The following is a 22,866-nucleotide window of genomic DNA, read 5'->3' on the forward strand; positions in this document are numbered from 1 at the left end:
TGTTGAAGTGAGCAAGAAATACACATCTTTTAAAAGCCACTGGAATTTGGGGACAGTTTATATTGCATCAGAATTGATTAATACAGTGTTTATTAGAGAAATCAAGCAAATCAAACAAATCAAAGCAAGGATATATTTTTGCTTAAAACTGTATTTAGCAAAAGGTTCTAGATTCTACCACAGTGAGAAAAATATGGACTTGATAAACTTGTGCATATATACATTTATATACATGTAACTGCATTAGAATTGTCTATCATTCCCTGTTCTCTTCATTCCTTTTCAAGTAACTCCCCTAGACCCACAAACTATGTTGAATGGGGTCGACTCAACCAAATACCACTGTTTGGATAAAGATGGGTGATTCTAGATCTGTCACTTTCAGGGGGTAGCCTCAGGCTGGGCAGGAACTTGTGATGTTTGACCTAGCTCAATTAAACTTCTTATATTGGAAAGTTTATTTTATTTTATTTTATTTTATTTTATTTTATTTTATTTTTATTTTTATTTTATTTTTAAGTTTATTTTACTTCTTTTGAGGCAAACAGAGAGAGTGCAAGGGGGAGGGGCAGAGAGCGAGGGAGAGAGGGAATCCCAAGCAGAGCCCAACACGAGGCTCGAACTCACCAAATGTGAGATCATGACCTGAGTGGAAATCAAGAGTCAGACGCTTAACTAACTGAGCCACCCAGGTGCCCCGGTTTTTGTGAGTTTTTTTTAAGTTTATTTTTTATTTTGAAAATATTAACTAAAAGACTGACAGATAATTTTTTATTATGATAAGCTAAAAACTCATACAGATGCTAGGCTAAGGCAAAACATTGTGAAGCCTTATGCATGGTAACATGGTACTGGAGAGTTAGTGGGCACTAGTTAAGAGACAAGAAAGGGAAAACCTAAAGGAAGCTGTGACATTCCTGTCCCTGCCTTATGTCCTGCCCATATCGAGATCTGGTTTCCGTTTTCCTCAGTGCCCAGAATACCTCCTTGTAGACTCAAATGACTGCCCGCCCCCTTTTTATTTGAGCTAATTTGAGAAGAATTTCTTGCCTTGGATACAAAACAGAAAATGTTATTTTTTTTAGAACACCCAAGCAAAGGTAATGATGCCCCAGGGTAGAATGTTGATATGAAAAATGAAAAAAGAGAGGCGGCTTTGGAGACTAAGAATCCGTGTGTTGAACTGGTTGTGTACATGGGGTGATGAAAGTAAAAGTTAAAGGTTTCTCTGCGGTTCCATATTTAGTGGCAATAGTATAGGAGAAGGGATGCAGAAGGAAATGTTCGTTTCGGGACATCCTGAATGTGAGAGACTAGGACATTTTGTTGGAGATGTCTACTAATCACTTGCAAAGGAAGGACATCTGTGCCAAAAAAGTGAATAATCAGTTAGCACATATTTGCCACAGTATGTTTGGTACTACATGAAATACAAAAATAGAACCACAAAACTTACTTCTTTGAATGTTTCATTTTTTATAGGTTTGCTTGTTTTTTTCTCAAAAGCTGTCTTACTCCTTTGCCCTAAGTCGTTATTATCGTGTTCTTATGAATTTCTGAGAAGGTGTAACTAATGATTGAAAAGCACATTGAACTATTTTAGGGAAAAAACCTTGGACTTTCTAAAGGTTTTTAATGATTCCTTATTCAACTCATAATCTCCAAAAAGTCATAGGGCAAAAGGAAAAATTTATAAACTAATTTTTATAACTTCACAGTGTTCAAAATTGGATTCATAGCAACCTCTGAAGATTCAGCAGGACCAGATGAATACCCTAAAATTAGGTAAAAGAAATAAGGCAAAGTTTTATAGAGAGAGCTGATGCCAGTAATAAAGTTAAGGTACAGGAGAGTCAGTGAAGCCTTATACCTTTCTTAGAAGTGGACCATAAATATGGCTCTGAGCTTTTTGGTAGCTATTACAATAAGGAAAATACAATTAGTGTTATTTGAATAAAACAGAACTATATCCCCCCGGCCAAGAGAAATGTCTCCCATAGCTACTAAATAGAGATAACTATGTGATACATAGCAGATAGCAAATATAGCTTCAAGTTTTATAATAACTTTTAAAGAATCTCTCAAAATGGGACACCTGAGTGCCTCAGTCGGTTAAGCATCTGTCTGTGGCTCAGGTAATGATCTCATGGTTCATGGGTTCAAGCCCCAAGTTAGGCTATGTGTTGACAGCTCAGAGCCTGGAGCCTGCTTCAAATTCTCTCTCTCTCTCTCTCTCTCTCTCTCTCTCTCTCTCTCTTTCTCTCTCTACTTCTCTCTCTCTCTCTTTCTCTTTCTCTCTCTCCCTCTCTGCCACTCACTTGTGTGCTCTCTCTCTCTCAAAAATAAAAATTAAAAAATTTAATAAAAATTTTAAAAAAAGATTCTTTCAAAATAAGTAAACATAGTATCAACAAATGTACATCTACTAGGAAACCAATTGATTTAATGTTGCCAGCTACACAACTTCCCAAAGGATAAGCTTAACCCAAATCAAGTTTTAAAACATTGAAAGTATATTGCTATAATCTCCATAAATGCTTTCATATATCGTTGGTCTAAAATTTCTTTTGATAATCTGGGAATTTAAGATTTTTCTCCCTGACAGGTTCAAGCCTGCTGCTTGCTATGTATTAATGAGTGCAGAGACATATGCTTTCAAAATGAGGCAGGTGGGGCTAGAGAATCTCATGCTCCTAGGCCATTCCCCTCTGTTGGATACAGGACAGATGTTTTATCTTACTAAATAATTTTGAAACGATGGGTAATAGGTGTCTCACATTTTTATTCTAAGAAGCATCCGTGAGAATTTTAGCTTGGAAAATGGTTCAAACATTGATGGCGGACAAGATCACAGAGTCTGAATGGAGTCCTTGAAGAATGTCTGACTTGGAACAATGCCACTTCCCATTGTATTCTCAACCTGATGTAAAATGGAAACCTAGAATATTGAAATGAGTGAAATGCTTTTTGGGTTTATTAACTGAATGTTGAGACATGTCAACTAAAAATAATGACTCAGGCTTTGGAATAGTTAATCTGTAGCTCCTTTTGCTGGCCATAATTAGATAGCAGGGTTGGTTGATGTGGCAATTTAAGAAATATATTCATTTGTTAAAATGGTCCTGAGCTAAAATCGTTTCAGACTTCCCCCCTTTATGCATTCTATACAGAGGCCTATCACAGCTTTGTCTTCATAATAATCATTAAATTCAGTTCAAATACGAGTCATGGGAATTGTTATTTGACATTTATTTATTTTGCAATTTATCTCAAACTGATTTTACTAGGGGGAAAAATGCACTAAGGAAGTCGATCTGCTGTCTCAGCACTTATTTGTTTACAGAAAATTTAAGTGTAGGTGACCCTGTTCTGGTCGGAAACTTTACGATTAGAGCTCTTTCTGCCTCAGTGAAGAGTACATGTACTTTTCGTTTTTCTTTTCAGCAATCACCAGAATTTTAAGGGAAACAAATAAAGGCAACAAGCATCTGTTAAAGGGCCAGATAGGGGACATACTTGGAATTTTGAAATATCCAATAATTTTAAAATAGAAACTGATTCCTATGAGATAACTTGACATTTGATATGCTAGCATGGCACATTTGTTCCAAATAAAATGAGCACAATTTGGAAAATTGTAGGTAGAGATTAAACATAGATAGGCTAATAGCAATCCTTACATTAATTACAAATATAAAATGCATTGATTTTGGAGTATATAGTCTAACTAGTAAGAATGGTTTTGGGCATGCTTTTATCTTCCTTTAAAAAAACAGAATTCTAACATTGCATGTTAACTATACTTGAAAAAAAGCAGAACTGTACAGGTTTGTATACACACTTTTATACATATTCTCTTAGAAAAAACTCAAGATTTCCTCCCTATTTTGATGTCTTCTCCATAATGGTCTTGTTCTCTGTGACTGCTTTGTACACAATCCCATTTCACTGTACTTCAATCTTTAGGAAACCAAAATTAGGGTATTGGAAAATACCTAAAGAAGGATGCAATTAAGACAAAAATCTATCTATAACTATCACTTTCTTTTGCTCAATTCCCAGAAGATTCTTCAGAAAATAACATTTTGGAGGTAAATATAAATTTATTTATTATTTTGTTAATTAGTTTTATTGATTGATTGATTCTTTTTGCTGCAGTATGAAAGATCTTTGTCTCAAGAGAACATAAGAGAATGTGATCAGGAGAGTGCAGGTTTTTTGTTTTTGTTTTTTGTTTGTTTTTGTTTCGTTTTGATTTTTTACAGAGAAAGATGTGAGCTGGGGAGACAGGTGGGGGGGGAGGGAGAGAGAGAATCTTAAACAGGCTCCAAGCTCAAAGCAGAGCTCAATGCGGGCTTGATCCCACAATCCTGGGATTATGGCCTGAGCTGAAATCAAGAGTCAGAAACTAAACTGAGCCACCCAGGCACTCCTTGTTACTTAATTTTATCTAGATTAAATAATATTAATTTTTCCATAATGATTTCTGCTGTATAGATTTTGGTCCACCTGAAAAAAACAAAACAAAACAAAACCATAAAAGAAATAAAAAATATTGATCACCTGTGAAGTCATTATAGTGTGAGCACATACATTACAGAAATATGCATTTAAAAGTATTAAAGAATTAAGAGAAAGTTATTCAAAGAATTTAAATTTAATCAATGCACTTAACACATAGAAACAGATTACTGTAAAAATATCAAATTATATCTCTCTAGCTTTCTCCTTTTTCAATAGTTCTGCTCATTTTTAAGATGGCATCAACACTTAATCAGTGTGAAGATACAAGATTAAAGCATAGGTCCCAAATTGAAGCAGATTGGCTAAATCTGGTTTAGAAAAATGTTTTATTTGACTTGCACCGGCTTACATTGATTTTTTTAAAAATGTTTTTATTTATTTCTGAGAAAGAGTATGAACAGGGCAGGAGCAGAGAGAGAAGACAGAGGAACTGAGGCCAGCTCTGTGCTGGGAGTGAAAAGCCAGATGTGGGGCTTGAACTCATGAACACTGAGATCTAGACCTGAGCCAAAGTCAGATGCTTAACTGACTGAGCCACCCAGGTTCCCCTGGCTTATATTGATTTTAAATTTGAACATGATGCCGACATTTAAAAATTAAGATATCTTATAAAAAATCCATAATTCAGATATATATATATATATATATATATATATATATATATATATATATATCTCGCTCGCTCACTCCCAACCCGGGCAGGAGAGCCATCTGCTAGAGCTGCAAACTGACCACCCATTTTAGCTGGGCACTGCTCCCCAGGTTGCCAGAGTCCTATTTCTTTCATTTCCCACACATGCCTGCTCCCACAAGATGTTAGTTTCTGCCTCCTAGGATAGCCTACAGTCCAAATGATAGTTATTTCTCCCAGCAAAAGATGGAATCCTGGTATTTTATTTCCTTCCTGGCAACTTTCCTGCCCACTCCCAAATGATAATAATATAATATGGAAAGTAAAACAAGCAAAAGTGTAAAATAATTGACTGTGAGATAAAGTGGCCACAGTCCCTCCCACCCACTCCGAGTGCACTTTCTTTATGCTTGATAGTTCACCTTGAAATGAAAGTCAGTGAAAAGACCAACTACCTCCATGTCTTTCGTAACCTAGGTTTACATGAGATCTTTAAAAGATACATGTTCCTAAAGGGCCACAGCATCTCAGTTTGTGCAAACCTGCAGGCTAAACTACAGATGGTGCCGTTTAGCAATGGCCAAATTGCCAGTTACAACCCTCTGAAAAATGCAGGGTTTATCATAGAAACTCTGACAGTCGCCGGAATATCATGTCTCTTTTGGGCATTGTTTTAACAAATGCATTTGAAAGAAAAATGTTCTCCGTTAACTACAGTTCCCAGAATACCTTGTAGAACATTCTGTCTCTATTGATCATAAACTGGCAGAGCCACTAGGCCTCCTCTGGCAGAACTCAGGGGAAAGTGAGCAAGTGCATTATACCATGTGACAAAGTTTAAATTATGAAAACACTAGTGTGCAGTTTCATTGGCATTTGCATTCCCTTAGCACAAGAGAGATCTGAAATCTATTTTTATCCGAAGGATCTTATTAAACTAAGATTGTTACTATATGTAGTTGTTTCAAGCAGTAGTGCCTGATGGTACTTTTTCTAAACAATAGAGAATAAATCCAAACAAGCTAAAAAATGTTCATTGCAAAATCCTGTAGTTCAAGAAAAATTACATCTGCATGGGCTGCATATTTTGGATGCAATTTATGGTGCAGTTTCTCTTCATTAACCACATCTCAGAGAATTTTCAAAGCATCAGCTTGCATATTATTAACATGTACTTAAAATAACAATATAGGAAGCTTCAGAATTAAAATAAAAGGTTAAGCATAAAATCTGAGGTGCTTTCAGTGTGTCTGTATACACGTGATTCCTTAGAAATTCAGCTTTTTAATTAAAGTGAACTAGACCTTACCTAGACCAGTTAGATTAATAAGCATCTCATTCTACTATAACTATTCTCCTTAATAAAAGTAGATGGAATCCATTTTGCAAGAAAAAATATAGTATTAACTACCACTGTTTCTTTTGTATAGCTAAACACATATAACTATCCTATAGCATTTTTCATGCAAAGGGACAGTGACAAAAAGGCAATTACAGCATTTGAACTGAATGGGGATTTTTCTTCAATTACTCTACATTATAGATATGTATTTTGTGAGGTGTTAGATTGTTTTTGTTTATTTTTGGCACTTATATACATTCTCAATTATTTTACAGCTTGGGATTCTTAGAGAAAAATCTGTATCATCAATTGTATTTACAAATGTATATAGCATTTTAAACCATTAAAACGCTAAATGTGAAACCAGTTAGGAAATGAAGTTCAGAAAACTCCAACATTACTATCCAAGTGTCCTGTCTTATCTTTCATACTCAGATCCTTGAGGGCACTTTTTGGAAGTCAGTAGAAGAGGATGGATTCTAATCTTCTACTTAAATGTACAACTTTTGTGCAGAGTATATAATGGAAGGTCACAGTCCTTGCCATTCAGAACTGGGTTTGAATCCGCCTCATAATTCCTAAATTGTGTGATGTTGAGCAAGTCAATTAATACGTCTGAGCTTCTTATTTGTCCAAGTTTTCTCATGTGAAAAATAGAGATCACAATATCTACTTGGCAGAACTGAGAGGGTTGAGAGGGGAAAAGGCAGAAGATGCGCGAAGCGCCTATTATAGTGCCCAGCACACCGTAGGCACTTTTAAAAGGTAGAAATTGTTATTATTATTTCCTCTCCAAATCTAAAGTAATAGCTAACAGCAGTCCAAGTCAGCTGAATTGGTATAAGATGCTGTTTTAAAATAAAAGTTAAGGGGGCGCCTGGAGGCTCAGTCCATTAAGCATCCAACTCGTGATATGGCCTTCAGGTCATGATCTCACTGTTGGTGCACTGCCAGCACAGAGCCTGCTTGGGATTCTCTCTCCCTGTCTTTCTCTGCCTCTCTCTCTCTCTCAATAAATAAATGAAGTTTATAAAAAATAAAATAATAAAATAAAATAAGAATTAAGATTGAAATTTTCAATTTGAACAGTTACCACTATTATTTCCAAACTTCCTGGATTGCCACACCCCAGGTCTGGCCTATTAAGACTCCAACTGCATGGGAGGAGAACTAACCTTGTCCTGCATGGCCCGTGCCCTTTCAGATCTCCAGGCCCCCCTTGTTTCAATGCGCTTCTCAGTTTCTGGGGCATCTGAGCGGTTCAGTCAGTTAAGCATCAGACTTTTGCCCAGGCCATGATCCCATAGTTTGTGGGTTCAAGCCCCCCATCGGGCTCTATGCTTACAGCTCAGAACCTGGAGCCTGCTTCGGATTCTGCGTCTCCCTCTGTCTCTGCCCCTCCCTTGTGCTCCCTCTGTCTCAAAAATAAATAAACATTAAAAAAAAATGTGCTTCCCAGTTTCATCACTGCAGTGGATTCCTACTCACCCTTCAATGATGTCTTCTTTGATGCAACAAGATGGAAATATTCACTCAGAGCTTCTCTTGTTTGTTTCCCAAACACTAATACATTACTGGCCAGTTGCAAGAGGGAAACAGCCAAACTATTTGAAAATATACTATGAGAAAGAAGAGTCTTATTAACTAAATGGAAGTTAAGAAAACATTGTCAAAAGCCAGGTAGGTGGTATAAAACCAACTTCTAGGAAGGAAGAGGCGCATTTGTGTTAAGCCACACAATTTTTTCTGTCAGGAAGCTCCCAGGCGGCCGAGGCCCATGCCGCATGCCGTGTGGTGCCACCATAGCCACAGCGTGGCCTGTGGTCGCGACTTTACTTCCTGTCTTCCGTGTGGAGTGGAGGCTGCATTCAATCCTCCCCAACCCTGCACAGCCCCAGGTAGTTCCAGCACCGCAAGGATGCCATTCCAGCCATCTAGACGATGCTTAAAAATAACAAGACTGAAAGTAAAACGTCCGCGGAGATGGGACATCATTTGATATTCGCTATTCTTTTCTATTTATTGCTGATCTACAAACAAATATTCTGTTTCAATAGTTCCAAAATGTTAACTGATGTGGCTTGCTATTTTCTTGCTAACACCTATTCATCCAATGCCATTTGGCCTTGCCACTCCACTTGACACGCAGGCTAAAAATACTGCAGAAAATCAGTCACCATGTGCTCACTGGAGATTTTGGAGACTGAATTTTATTTTGGTGGTGGGACATGAAGTTATAAATCGGGGTGTTTTTAAAGCAGCTTAGCCCTATGTAATGCTTCTAGAATTTCCAAGTGAAAAATAAACTCCACGGGAATTTGAAATGTAAGAGTCTGTAAGTCTTTGTGAATATTATGAATGTTGTACCACATTTGTGTATTTCTTATGCAAAAAAAATGAATGATTTAAAAATAAATTGACACGGAAGAGTCTTGTAATAGTAGGTTTGAACTCAGATAAATGCAGAGACTTAATTCTTTAGTTGTTTCTGTCTGTGATTTATTCAGAAACCAAACCGGAGAGATCTCACTGATCTTCTCTTTCAAATAAGATAATCTGATATTTCTCAATGCACTTTTATATGATCAGTTCTCTGTAATAGGAACCCAAGCGTTCTTAACTCTTTTTGCCCTCCTACTTCCTAGAGCCCTCAGGCTTCAAAATGACATTGTTCCCCCTCAGTGGAATTATAAATAACCACACTAACTCACTTTTTAGCCTTGTAATGTGTGCCACAATAAGGACGCAGAAACCAAAATTCCCCGCTTGTTTTATTTGCTAGCAAGCGCTCCAATCTTTAAGGCCCATGACTACCCCCAAAATTCTAGCTCTGAAGTTAAATCAGGCCACCCCCAGGGAAAAGCATAGCAACTTCATTTTAAAAGCATATTTGATTTTCTTTTCCTAATCTTCCAGCTTTTCTTTCTTTCCCTTTTTTTCCCCTCTTACACTGCTGTGTGCTTTAATTTTGCTTTCAGTCGGTAGTTTAAAAACTTTAGCTTCTAATAACTGGAAAAAATGGTTATTTAAAGATAACTGCAACTTGCTTAACATGCCAGGCTATCATATGCTCAGTGCTTTGAAGCTGCAAATTAATGACGAGCAGGAACAGTGACTATCTTTCAGAGGAAACTGACCTCTTTCTAATGGCACATCGCTAATGTCATCTGTCTACTGCATCTCATTATGTGAATTTCATGGAGTTTAAAAAAAAAGTATCTTAAGGCTGTGCACAAATAAAAAGGACCTTCTAGTATTAAGCACTTTGAAAATTTTTGATCTCTCAAAATACCTTCCTTAGATACTGCTTCCCCCTTTTGTGCATGGCACGCTGCTTATGTCATCTATTCTCTGTGACTAATTATGTTAATTTTGTGCCATAAAAGTAACTGAAGGCTGTTAAGGAATAAAAGCTTTTGAGTGGCCTTATTTCATAAACACCCCTTTTGAACAAGGCGCATTTAGTCATATTTGCAGTAACAGAAAGAGTCTTGTGCTAAAAATACAACAAAGGCTCTTGAATATGGCCATTTATTCCCACTTTATTAGGTAATTTATGAAAAAGTATGAAGGGAAGCCTTTTTGTTACTATAATTTGCATAAAGCTGGTGCCCCATTAATGAGATAACTTCCTGCCTTTTGTGTATCACCAGCTGGAAATAGAAATGGAGGAACTTTTCTGTAGCCCAATTACTTAACCTGCTGAGTTCAGAGCTGGAAAGTAAACAGGATTCCTATCTGCCAGAGAACTTTATTTTGGTTCCTCTAACCTGATTTTCACTAGACTTACTGTGGTGCTCACTTTGTAGTACACACAAGTATCGAAATATTAAGTTGCACACCTGAAACAAATATAATGTTATATACCGGTTCTACCTCAATAAAAAATTATTATACTATTTAGAAGAAGGATAAGCATCAAATGCTAAAACTAACTAAAGGTCAGCAAGGCTATAGGATAGAATGCATATCTACTCCTGGAGAATATTACTTGTTTATTAATCATATTTTCCTCCTTGGAGCAAAATTGTGGGTGTACCTTGCTTTCACTGGGCCAAGTGAACAGCATTTGATCATGTTTTTGATATAGAGCTATACATAAGACAAAAAGAAAGAAAATATGTACTAATTTTAAAATTTTTGCGGGGGTGGAAGGGGACAATGGATTGCTTTGCAATCATTGCAATTATGAATTGTAGTCTTTCAGTGAAAGATGTTAACAGTATTTTATAATCATAATAATTGTCCGCTGCTACTAAAAAATACCTTGGTGATATATTAAATAACTACTTATTAAGGTCCAAAATATGCTATGAAGAGTGTGTAATTTTGCCACGAGGGGTGGAAATTCTAAACATACAGTAGAAGCATGGAAGACTAAAACAGGGTCAAAAGAAAAGGGGTGTTTTTGAAGTTATAACTTATACGTACATGTGTACACACAAACATACACACACACACACACACACACACACAATATTGGGAAAAGCTTTGTTGAACTCCTAGAAACATAAGAGTCCGTGGCGAGGAAAATTCTGCTTATCAATATATGACTATATGATTTAACCTAAGCTTTGAAAATTAGAGTTTAGTTAAATTAAACTTGTTATATATTTTTTCTCTCCAGTCCCTAATGCCGGCTATATAAATGTAGCTCCAGATGGACACATTGCTAAATGTCATTCTGTGGTACATCAACATGGAAAATAAATCAAGAGTAAGGACATAGGGGGAAAAAATCACCACCTTTGCTTACATTTAACAAATAAACTAGAAAAGTGAATGGTTAGCCCCACGGGATCATCGTCTTTTAAAATAAAGTCTTCAACACTTTTAAATTACAATAAGAAATTATTTTTTAATTAAACAGATATTCTGCTTTCTATACACCTCTTATACTATGTTGGGTAAATTGCATTTCCTGAAATAGTAGTAGTTATAACAGCCATGACAACTATCAAAAGCTATCATAGGCTTTGACAATTATCACCATGGAAATGTGTTTGTGCTTTAACTTGTAAGGCGAAGCATGATCATGTCATCATTCTACTTACATTCTATATACTTATTCTCTGGACAATATTCTCTACAGTTTCATCCAAAGCCTGACTCCCTTTGCACGAGACATTTCCTTCTCTTTAGGAACCTCCTTGTGTATTGCATCCTGAATAGGAATCTATTAGGCATTTTCACTCAGTCCATCATTTATACCAGGGCAGCATTTCCCAAACATGATAATACACAAGACAGTTTATGCATGGTATGCCTACCTTCTTAGGTACCAAAGAACACAATGGGGGAGAAGCTCACTAAGGAAGTAACTTTCTTATCTGTAGTGCACTGCTGGGGAATTCTTTGCAGTGGGTTTTATGGTCTAAATTGCTTGGTTAAAGAAAGTTATAAACAGGCAGGGAAAATAAGTGCTATTCATCCAATCAATGCAACTTATCTCTTTTTTTGTTTACTTTTACACAGACTTATAGTAAAGAGCATAGATAAAGGCTATCAGGAACACTGAAATTCCAAACAGTAGTCTCCAAGAAGTTATCAAGGAATGAATTGGTATGAACAGGCACTTTCTAATCCGCCTTCTTTTTATTATCACCTGGGAGAGAAATTGATTCCATAAATTGTCATAGTTTCCTATTTGTTTATAACTGGAATGGTGACAAAACCTATAATCTAAATTTTCATGAGGGTTAGTCATTTGAACCATGGGGACATAGAGGAAGAAAATAGTGTAATGAGTAATCCTTTAAGGGGGGGGGAAGGGACTAGAGCAACCTAATTAAACTCATGGGAGAAAGTAGCCAAAATGCCAAAGTAAAACACACAATTGTAATATTTTTATTTTAATGTTTTTTGAACCTCAAGATTTTACATTCTAGCTACTCTATTAAAAATTCTGTACTATGACTCCACCCTCTATATCTGATTCAAACTTTTCCAATATAGACCTGAAAATTAGTTGATCTTCCAAAGTTTCCTATTTAAATGAAGAATTTAAGCAAGGACTATGTAGTGAAGTAATATACAGTATTGAGCTTCGGAATATTAATTGGGCAATAACTTGGGTGTATATGATACAGGTCCATTTAATTGCTGTCTTATAGGGTAAAGACCTTATGAATATATCAAGATAGTTCTTTCTCCCCTAGGCACTTGCCTAAAATTTACATGCACTCTCTCCAGATAGCTCAAAAAAAAAAAAAAAGAATCAACAACCAGCATAAAGTTAATCCAGTGTTAAAGCTGTGTAAAAGTATCGAGAAAGCTAAGGGGGAAAGTTTGAATCAACAAATATTTTCTACATTCCTACCGGTAACTCCAAGGCCTTTTTTTCCCCCTCTGTTCTTTTTTCCCCCCTCCTTGTCTGTTACAAGTTATGATGTGTGGATGAAGGCTTTTTCCCATGCAGTAATGACTGTATACTGAGATTTCAAGGGGCTGTTCATGACAATCCCATTTTCTGTGTAATTTCATGGTTGTCTTCTTGAATGAAGATATTGGCTGCTCTGAAGCAGGGGGTCAGCCGCTCCTGCTCCCTTTCAGTATTGTTCCCGAGTATGTTTCCTTTCAGCTGATGAAAAGTAATTCATCATTTACACCCCTGAATTCTGCCAGCATTTTTTGAACAACTTTTCTTTCCCTGTGGTACCTTAGGCCCATGAAAGAGATAAATAGGTTCAATACAACACGAGGCCCCAGATCCTGGGAGCAGGTTAGGCCTCTGAGGCCCCGAGCTGCCCCTTTCTCATGATAGAGTTTGTCACCTTTCTACCTCTAGAAGTCAAATCCTGTCGACTCAGCCATCTTTCAGGCTCTCTGAAGTGGCTTTGGCACCCACTGGGGCATGTGAGCTTAAAATTGATTTTTTTTAAGATCTGTCAAGTTCCCTTAAGGGACGGAGTTGACAGCCAGCAGGCCTCAACTATCACAAAGCATTCAATGTGTAAAAGACACCTAAGGAACTTCCTTTGAGGGGCCAAAGGGCTTCAGACTTTGTGACACATTGAGAGGGTGCTGTTGCTAAGAAACTGGCTTTTGGCAATAGGCTTTTTCCTGCAACTCTCTTACTTTGGGAAGTACCTCTCTTCTTATGGCAAAAGACAACATTGACTATTATAAAAGTGAGATAAAAAAAAAGAGGCTAAATGGAATCATTATGTGATTCTTCAGATTCTAATAGCCTACCACTTACGCAATTTAGGAATTAGTTAACTGTAGTATTCACACCAGCTTTCAGAAAAAATAAAGCACTGGGCAATTGAAACTTAATCAAATAATATCTGGTATTTGTTTTTAAAGCAAAAGATATCAACCCTTAGGAATTTGGATATTATAGAAAATAACGCAAAAATAGATTGCTCTTTCTCCACTTAAACAGTGACTGGCTTAACACCTCAGTAATAGCGTGATGCCAGAGTTCACCTCCCATTACTTGAAAAGTAGCACCAGAGCAGTTACATCCAGCCAGCTGTTCCTGACCTGGGTCTACCAGATCAAGAGACTGTTTAATTCAGCCTCTTATTTAGCCATTTCTCCCCATTTCATATGCTCTCTTCGAAGTCAAAAAGATAAGGGCTATCATTGTTTTAAAGGCTAAGGAAGTGTTCTCTTCTTTCCGATATTGATTTTGAACAGCTTCAACATGGCAAGTAATTTTTTTTTGTTCTAAATAAGAAAACAACTTAGCCTCTTAGCCACAGCTTAACCACTTTTTCTAGCCACGCCATTTGTACAGAGCAAACACAGCATCCTTTGGAAGATTAGTGATTCCTCAAAAGAAGTCAGAAGACAGGTTTTCAAATTCAATTCCAACCTGTGTGGCTTGAAGGCCGTGAAACTTTCAACAACAATATAAATACTGCATGTGTCTCTCTCTCCAGAGGCTGGATTTTACCGACTGGTATGTGAAAGGCCAATTGTATAAGCAGGTGTAGGTCTGAGTTGAAAGGATTTGATGGCATTAATCTCCCTTTAAGAGGTCTTGTTTTCATGGGCTGTTGTCAAGCATAACTCGGTTGTTCTGTGACTATAACTGCAGTTATATGTCCCTTGTCATAGAAAACTGCCCCAGCTTTTGAAGGAATTTCTACATGACTTTTCAAAACACAGTTTCAGTGTTCTCTGTATAGGGAGAGAGATAGTAAAGTGAGAAGAGTTTAGGCTTTAGTGTCAGACATACCTTAGCTTTGAATTTCAGCTGTGTGAGCTGTGTTGCCTTAGTAAATTCATGAAACTTCTCTGAGGTACAGCTTCCTTGTGCATAAAATGAAGACAACCATATCTGGGGATTAAATGAGGCTGTACATGGAAAATATCTGGCATAGTCATTGGAATGGAAGCACAATAAATGGTAATCATTATTACTCTGATCGACCAAATATATCCCACGATTTCATGGTCTTTGGCACTGACACTCAAGACACCATAAATATTAAGAATTATGGACTTTAAAATGCAATTTTCCTCCTGAGTCCAAACACTGGACACGTTAAACTCTAAACTAGAAAGACTATTACCTAGGGTCATGTCAAGATGTGGCTATGATGGTTTTGAATAGATAACCTGGTCAAAATATAAAAGGAATTGCTGAGACATTTTCTGAACCAAGGTCAGTAACGAGAGTTCTTGTACAAAAAAGGAACAGGTAAGAATAGATGTTAATACCACCATACTTCTGTTATTTTATAGACTTAATTTGTTCTGCCATTACTGACTGGCTAGGTCCTGCAGCCTATACTGTGAATATACTGTTTTTATTGGGTGGGTACACGTGGTCCTTCTGCATGTTGGTCAGTTCAAGTCATTTGGTCAGCTCTCCCGGGTTCCTGGTTAAATTAGTGTAGATGGGGGAATCAGTATTTCTGAAAAGTTTTCCAGGTGATTCAAATTCCAGCCTAGGCTGAACATCACTGCTTTAGATATCAAAATTTACTAACTTATCTTTTTCTCCCAAAATGTGTTGCATGTCAGTAACGAAAACTAATTTTGCAGGAGAAATATCATTGTAAATAGGCAGTCACTGAGTGGCTGGAGACAAAACACTTGAAATTTAAAGAAAAAAAGCAGAGTCTTTACTGTGTTATAAAGAGGCGTGTGGGTGGCTTAGTGGGTTAAGTGTCTGACTCTTGATTTCAACTCAAGTCATGATTTCACTGTTCCTGAGTTCCTGAGTTCGGGCCCTGCATTGGGCTCTGTGCTGACAGTGTGGAGCTGCTTGGAATTCTCTCTCTCCCTCTCTCTGCCCTTCTCCCTCTCCCTCTCTCTCTCTCAAAATAAATAAATAAATAAATAAATAAATAAATAAATAAATATTTTAAAAATACATTGTGATACTTCTGTGTCCTCCTGACAATTGGTAACACAGAACAATTTCACCCAACAAATTGTGTGATTATATAACCATTCGTGTGTTACAAGGGTATTTCTATCTAGACACACTGAAGAGATAAAAATGGGACTTTGAACCTCCTTTTCCCAGGGTCCACTAAGGCTTTACATTTTCCAGTTATTTTTCTAGGAAGTGTCTCCCCCGCCAACAGTAAATCAGATGTATTTGTACTGTGTCTGCCTAGTATTCTTCAATCTTCCCATTACAGCATGGGAGGGACTGAACAAAGGCACTGGACACCATGAAGTGACTTTCTCATTGGCTTGTAGGCCACAGGAAAAAGTATCATGTCTGGTGGGATCACCCTTGTTTTCCCAGTGCCTACTTCAGTGTTTGTTGAATGCAGACACTTTACCCATATTTGCTGAGCGTGTGAAAAATAAATGAGCTATTCCCACCAAGACTTTTCCAAAACCAACACCTCTCCCCCAACTAAAGGCTTAATATGTCTAAAGTCTTTGCCCAGAAATCTAACTATTGTTCTACTACAGAACTGTTCCATACTCTTATGGAAGAGGCTGGCAGAATTACTATGGCCAACAAACTCATAATTCATTAGAAAAAAAAAAAGAGATGGATTTTTCTCTCCTGGAGAGAGAACACTTTGGAATTTATTTGATAAGGTAGAAATGAGGTGAAGCAGGCACATCCTGTTTCTGCACTGGGAATAAGTTCACCAGCAGGATGGGAAACAGCTTGTCTATTTTGGACATTCTTACAGCTATACTATCACTGATAAAGAAAAACTACAAAAGTTTCAGTGATACACTTTGATGCATCTATGTGTTCACAGGGTCATCATATTACAGTCATTATGGCAGTAGACACACTTCCCTCCCTGGTCTATTATAACTGGCCGTAATGTACCATAGAGGCTCAGGATGTTCTCTTCTTGACCGAGTCTGGAGAGTATCTATTTCACAGTGTATTCCCCTTAAAGGGAGAGTCTACAAATGGCAATAGACGAGGCACTTATCTGTACATAAGCATCCAAGACAGAATGGGAGTAAATGATGCACTTCATGGAGTTGCATTACTTCTTCAGTACAATTTGCTGCGCCGAGAGAGAGAGAGAGAGAGAAAGAGAGAGAGAGAGAGAAGGAAAAGTAATTTGGTAAATGGACTCTAGTGACCTGAAAGAGTTAATGTGCTTCTTCCTGCTAGAACAGTGAGCCATTTATATGTAGGCAATGCCTTCTCTTCTCCTGAGTTACATCAATGCTGCAGGAGACATTTTAAAATGGATCTTCACAGACTCCAGGGATGGCGGAAGAGGCTTTTTATCGTTGTCAGTAGTAACTAGAAAATGAGTTTGTAATTTTTTTTATCTTTTTTTCCTCCCCCTCTGTGGTGTCACTCTGAGAAGATGGTCTGAAAGACTTCCTTTCTTACATTTGGAATCACTATTAGGGACAGCTTACCTTCTTGCTGTTCTTAGTCCAACCATACAACAACTTGAGGGGTTAGCAAGCATTTTCTGTAATAAAAACAAAGAACAACAGAAAGAGCTGATATGTTTTTCATGTTTTGATAGATTTCCAATTGTTCGCTTCTCTCTACTACACATTACCAATTCAATTCTCATTTTTTAATATCTGTTTCTGGATATTTTAAACATAATTTTGCTTAGGTTGTTCTTTTTAAAATTATATCAGCTTTCTCTTTAGTCATCATTTAAATGAATATTAAATGCATCACAACCTTTTTTAATTATAATTCTCTCTCACAAATTCATCATGCATTATAAGATTCTGATAAATATGCTTTTGTGGCTTTTGCGTTCTTTCCAAAATATCTTTTCCCAGGGCAACCTCTCTTGGATTCCTTTATTTTCATAATATGTACATGTCTAAGTGTTTCAACAGTAAGGATTTTTCAAACATGAAGCATTCATTCACTTCTTTTTCAAATTCTAGGGTACGATTTCACAAATCTTTTACTTTAGCTGAACACAAATGCAAGATGTACTTTTTTTATTCCACCCCCCAAACAAATTTCAACCCTGGAAAGGAAATTTTATCTAGAAGAAAAACATTTGATACTTGATTTTCTCCTCATGCCCTAGAGGTGTATTTCAACATTCACAAAATACCTGACTATCCTTATTTTCCCTAATGTCTATCCAAGCAGTATCTGCTGCGTCAGCTAAAACACTCACAGTCTATCTCTTCCCAGGCTATCATATCTGGGCAATATCGAAGCCTCCCCCTCCTTTTTTGGTTTCTGGTTTCAGTAAACCTTATCCTAGCATTTTAAATCCTCAGTCGTTTTTCTGATGCAACCATATCACTAGCATTTCAATAATATCATGCTTATCCCTGATACTCATATTCATACTTATCATCGATAAAGCTTTGATGTAATAAATCCTTGATATAATATCGTACTTATCCATGCTAGGAGATATAATCAAAAATGAAAGCAGAAATTTAAGATACAGAGTAAAATATATTACTTGCCAATTTTCCACAGTAACTTTTCATCATTACTCCAAAATTACTTTTTAATGCAAAGAGTAGTTTCAATCACATTGAGGCCCACATGATTCAGATACTATCATAATCACAATTAGATTACATTACTGCAATCAGGAATGGAGATCATTAAGAGAAAGAATATAAATTGCTTTAGTTTTACAAGTACTGAGCTAGCAAAATTATAATTAATCTCCATTTATAATCTTTTCTTTCATAGAACTGCAAAGCATGCTACTTTTTTTAGGCCATCAATACAAATTAGAACTAAGTAATAAAGCCCTAACTACTACTACAGTGCTGCTCACAATTGAAGAAACTTTCACATTATGTATAGAAGGCTTTTGATACAAGCAGTGCCCTTAGAGTAGATTGTTTCAATGCAATAAGCCCAACTATTACAAGGTGCTGTATAAAAAACAGAATGCTGCAGAAACTATCTCTACTTTCAGAATAATCAGAGTGTGCATTCCATTTCCAAAATGAGATGGTGCTACTCATGTGAGATGAAATACTGAATTTGCAGTCACAGTGAATGCATCATGCTTTGCATCCCAAATTTTAAATATAGTCTTTTAAAAGGATAGGAAATAATAATACAAAAATATAAATTCAAAATATTGGGGCCCTCAAAATGCAATCAATTTTAATTATTTTAATTGTTTTGTAAATTTCAAATGGAGTAAGGGCCGCCTGGGTGGTTGGGTCGGTTGAGTCGGACTCTTGATTTCAGCTCAGGTCATGATCCCACGGTCGTGGGATCAAGCCCCACATTGGGCTCCATGCTGAGTGTGAAGGTGGAACCTGCTTAAGAGAGTCTCTGTCTCTGTCTCTGTCTCTCTCTCTGCCTTTCTCCCCTACTTGCTCTCTCTCTCTAAAATAAAACATTAAATAATAAAAAATAAAATGGATTGAGTTGTATGATACCTTGGTATTCCAGGTCCCTCCATAGTCCTAAATATACCTTTTGGTTATTCATCCTCAAAACTCACCTCAAAATATACAAGAATATATATTATAGGTAATAATAAGAGTAGATTACCTAATATTTTGCAGCTTCGCAAAAACTTTCCCACAATTCAGAAACCAAAACAATTATAAAAATCAGATGATGTTTTTGAACTCCTTTGGTGGCAGATTGAACCCACATGAGGCCAAGTTGACATGAACTTATCTGGCATCAAGATCTTTGTGGATAGTCTTATAAGATTGCTCCAGATCCCAGTAAATAAGTTAATAATATATGGCATACATACACTGCATTACCTTTTCTAAATGGGAAAAAATAGTTTCTAAAAGGCATCTTGGGAGGGTTTTAGATAAGGATTTATGGCCTTTGTTGCTGCATACGGGTCATGCACATAGCTGAGACAAAACTGCCACTAACAGTTATCTCCTTTGCCTGTTGCCTCTCTACGTCTAAGTCTTCTCCATTGGGCACAGACTTGCTCTCAGCTTCTCTGAGACAGTGTTTCATCATCTTGCTGTGAGTGGGTAGCAGCTGGGCCATTATTCTGATCCACTCAGCCCTCAAGGTAGCTGATTGGAGTTTGGGTAGCTGGAGCCCTGTTTGGACACCACCAGCTTTAAATCTATACATCCAGTTACCTACATTACCAGTAGTTTCAGTGGGCTGCACAGGTATTATTGATTTGAAAATGTGTCATGACTTGGAAGATGTGGGTATCCAGTTTCTTCGCACCTTCTCCTAATTTTCACAAACCAGGTATGGACTGTTGATAACGGTGCCTGACATAATGGACAATGATTGCTTGCTGAGTGTTGAATGTATAAAACGCTATTATTATTATTAAAATGTTTGCATGTTTAATAGATGCATAAAATATTAGTTTCAGGAAACAAGGTATAAGGTATCAGGCTATGGTAGGTTTATCGGAAATGCTGAGTAATTCCAATGTAGGCTAATGTATTTCTAAGGCTTATCCTAAAGACAGCTCATTTAAGTGCAGGAAAGAAAAATAGGTCTAATATTCTGTATTTGTAACAAATCCTCTATTAATGGTGGAAAAATATGGCAGCATAGATCTTGAAAGTCATATTCATAAAACACCTTGACAGCTGATAAACCTCTTAAATTCCAGGAATTTGTAATGATCCTTTCTAATAATAAGAATAGGGAAAAATAATGATAAGAGAAATATTTAGCCCTATTATTTTAACTACAAAAACAGAATACAATATTTTATTTATAAATAATTGTTTTAGTTTAAATTGTTAAAAGAATGGCTCTTAGATGGCTCTTTACTGAATCTAATTTAATTAAACAACATGCACACTCCTGCCCATCTCGTATTTTTACTGTATATGCAAAGTAGTAATAATTTTTAAAAAATAAAATAACTATACTTCTAGGCAATGAAATTAGTTTTTAGTGCTAATAAACTCATGCTTTGCAGCTATAATATTCTATGGCTGCATGCTAGAACTTTTTGGCAAAACAAAAATCTTTCCAGAAATTTTCCTTGTCTGTAGGGACAGTATGCAAAGTTTGATTCAAAAAGAAAATCAAGATGGAAAAAGAAGTTATGATCTCACCTCATCGATTATTATTGGATTAATTATATGTATTTTGTCATATACCCTGTAAATAAGAAATAAAGGCATCAAATTATATATTTGTAAAGAGTAAATCATCCTTCTTATCTGTAATTTTATTTTATTTTTTTAATTTTTTTTTTAAAGTTTATTTATTTTTGAGACAGAGAGAGACAGAGCATGAACGGGGGAGGAGCAGAGAGAGAGGGAGACACAGAATCGGAAGCAGGCTCCAGGCTCTGGGCCATCCGCCCAGAGCCCGACGCGGGGCTCGAACTCACAGACCGCAAGATCGTGACCTGAGCTGAAGTCGGACGCTTAACCGACTGAGCCACCCAGGCGCCCCTGTAATTTTAAATAGTTATGAGTGTAATCCATCAATAGTATATTTTCCCTTCCATCATTAATTAATTAATTTATCTATCTGAATCAGATGCCTGTTGGACACTGATATGAAAAAAACATTGTGTTTGACATTAAAGAGACACAAAATAACCTTTAAAATCCATTGCAAAATACTATAAAAGAACAAGAAAATGCTATTACAGTTAATAGGAGGGAGTTTGCTTCACAGTAGTCAATAGAAAATATTCTGTGTGTGTGTGTGTGTGTGTGTGTGTGTGTGTGTGTATGCTCGTGTACATATGTATGAGTATGTGTATGATGGTCTCTGAAGTCTAAATTTCTTAAACAAATATTTAAGCTTCTCTAATAGTTAGTCTCAATCTGCATTTATATTCATATAGCATGAGTTCTAACTAAATTAGTTTTCTTTCCAAGTGTGCTTGGAGAAAAGCACGGAGACTAACTGTGTTAGGCAATGAATAGTATTTGTCTTAGGGAATATTGGGGAAAATTCTTTTGTTAGCAATTCGAATGAATTGGATGGTGAATGACCAAGGGGAGGGAAGCAAAGGTTTAAGCATAGAGGCAAGAAAAATAAAGACCAAAGACCTGAAATGAGGAAAGAAAGGAAAGAATAAGGCATCGATGTTTTGAAGAAAGCACTCACATAATCCAGGGGATAAGAAAGAGGGGCACGTTGAAAAATGAACCGCAAAACCTCAAAATGCTGTATTGAATTTGTGAGCAGTTAGGAATATTGTTCCATTAAAGAATTAGTAAATGGTCACAGGAACTTTCCTTAAAATATAGGAGAATAAAGGTGTTTTCCTTTTTTTCTTCCTTATTTAAACTTTACTGTTTTCCTTGATAAAGCATATAATAAAAACAAAAAGTGTAATTAGAAAAATACTCTCAAACCAAAATAAAATTTTGTGATATTCCTGCTGGGTATAAGTAAATATGGAACAAAATGATAGTAAATGTTGGGGACTCTTCATGTCTCTGAAGATGTTATTAGAAAATTGAGCTCTCAAAATGGAAAAACTGCAGTGTAGGTCTATCCCAATGACTTTTTCTTTAGAGTCAGGTGAACCAGGGATTTGACTAACTGCTCTCTGTAGACATTCAGGTTGACAGTTCAGGATTTCAGTAAAGAACTTGCTGAGGGAGAAATTATGATTTCTGAACCATACCTTGGAAGCATGAAGGTCAAGAGACATGGAAGATAATGCAGAGGAATTCATTTGTGTGTGATAATTAGACCAAAATGAAAATAACCGGTGACTTAAATATTTCTATGCATCCTACCTGCATCTTGAGGACAAAAATTGAGCAGAAATACACTCCAAATACAAAGGAAGTAACAGCCTTCATGAGTGAGGAGTAAGAAAAACAAACCTACATTAAAATTAGACTACATAACCTCACTCTCCACCAACCCAAACTCAGTTAGTCATTAATGTTGCTGGCACAGGACACAATTGTACTTCTCAACTCCTTACAGTAACTGGGAGCCATGTGACCTGTTCTGGTTGATGAGTTGTGAACATCAGTCATGAAAGATTATTTAATTGCCCCAAATTACTTGTAGGGATCA

This window comes from Lynx canadensis, chromosome C1 (genome assembly GCF_007474595.2).
Source record: "Lynx canadensis isolate LIC74 chromosome C1, mLynCan4.pri.v2, whole genome shotgun sequence".
Classification (NCBI taxonomy): Eukaryota; Metazoa; Chordata; class Mammalia; order Carnivora; family Felidae; genus Lynx; species Lynx canadensis.